We start from the raw sequence: 4756 nt of genomic DNA, 5'->3' as shown, positions 1-4756 counted from the left end.
TGGTTGATATACTGGTGAGATTTCAGTTACTGCTGTTCAAGTGGGAATATAACAGTTTATCACCTACTTTCCTAGATGGTTTGGTTATTCCTAGATGAGGAAACTTGCATACATCCTCTGAATCTGTCTTGAATAGACAATGCCCAACTGGGCCTAGGTTTTGATAAAAAAAAATACACTTCCTATAATATCCCTCTTAAAGCTAAAATATTGAAAGAATAGAAATAAAACAGTTGTATTTCATCATAGAGTTACACTCATGCTTCTGAATATAATCTAAAATAATAAATGGCATTTTGATATGTAAAAACATATACTTTCCCCCTCCCAAAAACATATATTTTTAAAAAAATATATTTAGAGGACAAAAGTCCCCATGATACAAACTTAAAATTATTTATAAATATGTTGGAAGTGATGACTCTGAGATCACATATTTATAAAGTTTTCATTTTTTAGAGAACATTCTCTCTTTCTCTCTCACACACATATACAAATATAAGTTTAAAACCCTCTTGTCATCATCACTTAAGATAGAACATTTATTACCGTCCCCTGAAACAGACAATCCATGTGGATGGTTTGCAGAATATATAATTAAAAGTCTCTGAGCTTGGAGCTGCTCTGTGATTAATGCCTCAGGTAAGCATTTTGATTCCTGTACTAATAGAACCTGACTAGCTCTGAAACACTGGTGTTGTTCAGGTACCTCAGGAGTAATAAAAGGTTGCACTTGGCTTATTGCACAATTCCTTGAGTCATTAATTATAGCTGCCCAAAGTGGAAAGTTTATAATTAAACATATAATTTACTCTTCTACTTTTGGATGAAGTAAATTAAGGCAATTAGATTTCTTTTGATTAAGCATATGGAGCCATTTACAAAGTGCACAGGTGTGTACAAGCAGAAGGAGGGGTACGAAAACATCTATGTTTCAAGTGTGTTTTGTCACTTTGTTGTCACTCGCGAGCTGAAGTAATTATGTTAATCCACTTGAAGTGGATTTCTTTGGTTTTTCTGGTTTGCTGCTGTTTTGTTTATTTCTTTGCATCCTTTGGTGCTTAAATAGCAGCAAATAATGATCAGGTGTAAATTTCAGCTAATCACAAAGACAATGTAAGTTAGAAATAACCATAAAATGTCAGTTTGAGAACATCTCCTATCTCCATCAATTCTTGAATAAGTCTCAACATTCATATCACATTTTTAAAAACTGCAATTGAAAAACAAGTATACACTTTTCTTTAGTCTTACAATACCAACATTGTTTCAGTGTTTTCAAACTTTCAAGAAGTCTCATCTATATTCTTGACTGTTCATGTTATATTATGCATATCAGAGTGTAAACTCAAAGGATTTTCTTTTTTATACAACATTTATCTTCCTTGCAAATAATGTCTCTGTTTCTCACTAGGAAAATACTTTTCCTGTGGAATATAAAAATCCCCTAAGTATCAACACAATTAATGAAAAAGGGGCTCTAAAAATGTGTAGCTAGATGAAACATGCTTTGAAAATTTAGTAACTCTCACTACACATACATAAATATGAACTCTTTTATAAACATGTATGTTTATTTATAAATAATAAAAATTACCTTAAAAACAAGTGACTTTCTGTTATTATGAATTTGTAAAGTCAATAGCTAAGGGTGATATATTTGCTATGTTAAATTTGAGTAATGGGATTAAAGCTGGAGATCATTTAGGTCCATACACTATAAGGAATTAATCCTGATTTCCTGCCATATGGTCCCCAGAGTACCCAAATATAACCTTGGAGAGCCCTGTCTACACACACAGAGGGTTAGTAATCCCAGCACTGTTGGAATCTAGAAGATAAATGTTCTTGAGGCCATGCTGGCATGAATATATTGGGAAGGATAGACAAATATGTCTCCTGCAAGAGAATTCCATATTATTTTGTCCTCAAAAAGTAGACTTGAATTCTGTAACTTTTAACATGGGTTGTACCTTGAAACTTTTCTCCAAAAAGCACAGGATGAAAAAGAGGGAAGAGAAAGTGGAACTGGAACTTTACAACAAAGACACTTGGCAAGTGCTACTTTAGCTTAGCCATCAAGGTCAATGCAGTCATGATGATCATCTACACATAATACAGTGCAATGAAAATTATATTGAGCTATGATATCCTCCATTTTAATTTCACAAACATTGTCAAGACACAGCTTTCAAGCAACCCTCATAGAGTAATATTCTACAAATACGTCTACAAAGTAACATGACAGTTCTCCACAAAATGGGCAGGATCAATAAAAATGATTCTCAATGCCACCACAACCAAGAAAAAGTAACGACTCTAAAATAATTAAAAATAGCCCACCGTCATGTAAGATATTAATAAGATAAAATGAATATAGATCAGGTGGCAACTAGCTGTGCATAATAGTTCTTGCAATCTAAAGTAGTTAGAAGCAATGAGATTATTTTAAGTATGAATGCTAGCCTAACAGAAGTAGAGGCTTCTTTAATAATATAACTTTTAACATGAACTAAAAATGAAAAACTCATGCAAAGGAGTGATCTTGCAGTATCATAAGGAAGTTTAATTTTTCAGTTTTTAGAGAAATATCTATATTATATTTCAGAGAGGCTGGAATAAAGAGCATTCCCAGCTGTAGTAAATGAGAATTCGTTCTGCATGCATCCACACCAGCACTGGTTGTTCTTTGTGATGTGTGCCTTCTTTGTGGTGTGAGATGATTTGCATGTCCTGGATGATTAGTCATGTGGAGCATTTATTCATGTGTCTTTTGGCCATCTGTATTTCTTCTTTGAGGAAATATCTGTTCATTTCTTCTCCTTTTTAATGGGGTTAGATATTTGTTTCTAGTTAAGTTCTGCCAGTACCTTATATATCTTAGATATTAACCTTTATCAGATAGGTGTTAAGTAATTAGTTTCTCCCATTTCGTGTGTGGACTTTGTATCCTATTCTTTTAGGTGCAGAAACTTCTCAGTTTAATTTAGTCCCATTTGTTAATCTCTCCTTCAACTTGCTTGAACAGTGGGGCTTCTTCCTTGAAGATACCTTATGGTTTCAGGTCTTTAATCACGGTCTTTAATCCATTTTTACTTAACTCTTTAGCATGGTCTTAAAAAAAGGTCTGAGTTCACTTTTTTGCAAGTAATTTACCAGTTTTCCCAATAACACTTGTGAAATAGGTTTTCCTTACTTTACTTTGTATTTCTTTTTCATTTATCAAAAATTAGTTGATTACATACCTAGCAGTCAGTATCAGAATACTCAAGTCTGTTTCATTGCTCTGAGGGTCTGTCTTTGTTCCAATACCATGCTTTTATCTTTTAATGATTATTGCTTTGTAATACAATTTAAAGTTGGGGAAAGTGATGTCTCCTGTCTTCTTTTTATGAAGGATGGCTTTAACTATTAATAGGCATTTATTGCTCAAATTAAATTTCAGGAGTGTTTGATTAATTTCTTTGAAAAAATGTCATGAGTATCCCAGCAGGGGTCTCAAACTCGTGGCCTGATGGCCGTTTGCACCTCTCTATACAGCATTTTGTGGCCTTGCCCTAGAGGAATCTTTTTTTGTTTTGTTTTGTTTTAGTTGTTTGGGTCACACCCCCAATGTTCAAGGCTTACTACTGACTTTGCACTCAAGGATCACCCCGACTTTGCCTCCTGAGGCCCCCAGGTAAATTGAGTTTGAGATCGTCAGGGATTGCATTAACTCTGTACAATAGTTTGGAAAATATTGCCATTTTAATTATGTTAATGTAGGTATATGCCTATATTTTTTGTGTCTGCTTTTATTTCTAAAAACAGTGTTTTGTAATTTTCTTTGTATTGATCTTTTACCTCTTTAGTTAAGTTGACTCGAAGGTACTTGACTTTCTGAGGCATAATGATGAATGCGATTTTTTAAATGTATCTTTCTTCTCTTTCATTATTGGTATATAAATATAAATTGCTATGAATTTTTGTGTGTTAATTTGATGGGCTGTCACTTTACTATACAAAGCTATTATTTCTAGAACATTTTGGTAGAGTCTTGATTATTTTCTATATATAGTATCATGTCATTTGAATATAGTGAGAACTTTACTTTTTTCTTTTCTATTTTTTTTGTTTGTTTTGGGGTCACACCTAGTGATGCTCAGGGGTTACTCCTGGCCTCAGAAATTGGTCCTGGCTTGGGGGACCATATGGGATGCTGGGAATAGAACCAGGTCTGTCCTTGGTCAGCCACTTGCAAGGCAAATGCCCTACCTCTGTTCTGTCACTCCGGCCCCTACTTTTTATTTTTCTATCTGAATGTCCTTGTTATCTTTTCTTGTCTGATTGCTATAGTAACCAGCCCTATGTTAAACAGAAGGGACAAGAGGGGACAAACTTGTCTTGTGCCAAATTGTAGTAGAATAAATTTTATGTCCCCATTGAGTATAATATTTGCCATAGGCTTGTGAATAAATGGCTATGACTATAAAAAGAAAAATTCCTTCCATTCCCATCTTGTTGACAGTTATTTTTTTTATTATGAGTGAGTGTTGGATCTTGTAAAATACTTTCTCTGTACCTATTAATATGATATTATTTTTATCTTTTCTTATATTGATATGGCGTATTACATTGACTTTCATATGTTAACCAATTCTTACATCTCTAGCATGAATCCTACTTGGTCATGATGTATGACCTTCTCGATGAGCTAGCTATTGGATCCTGTTTCTAGAATTTTGTTGAGAATAATCTGTATCTCTGTTCAGCAAAA

This window comes from Suncus etruscus, chromosome 12 (genome assembly GCF_024139225.1).
Source record: "Suncus etruscus isolate mSunEtr1 chromosome 12, mSunEtr1.pri.cur, whole genome shotgun sequence".
Taxonomy (NCBI): domain Eukaryota; kingdom Metazoa; phylum Chordata; class Mammalia; order Eulipotyphla; family Soricidae; genus Suncus; species Suncus etruscus.
The sequence above is the reverse complement of the archived record's forward strand: the minus strand, read 5'-3'. Positions refer to the sequence as shown.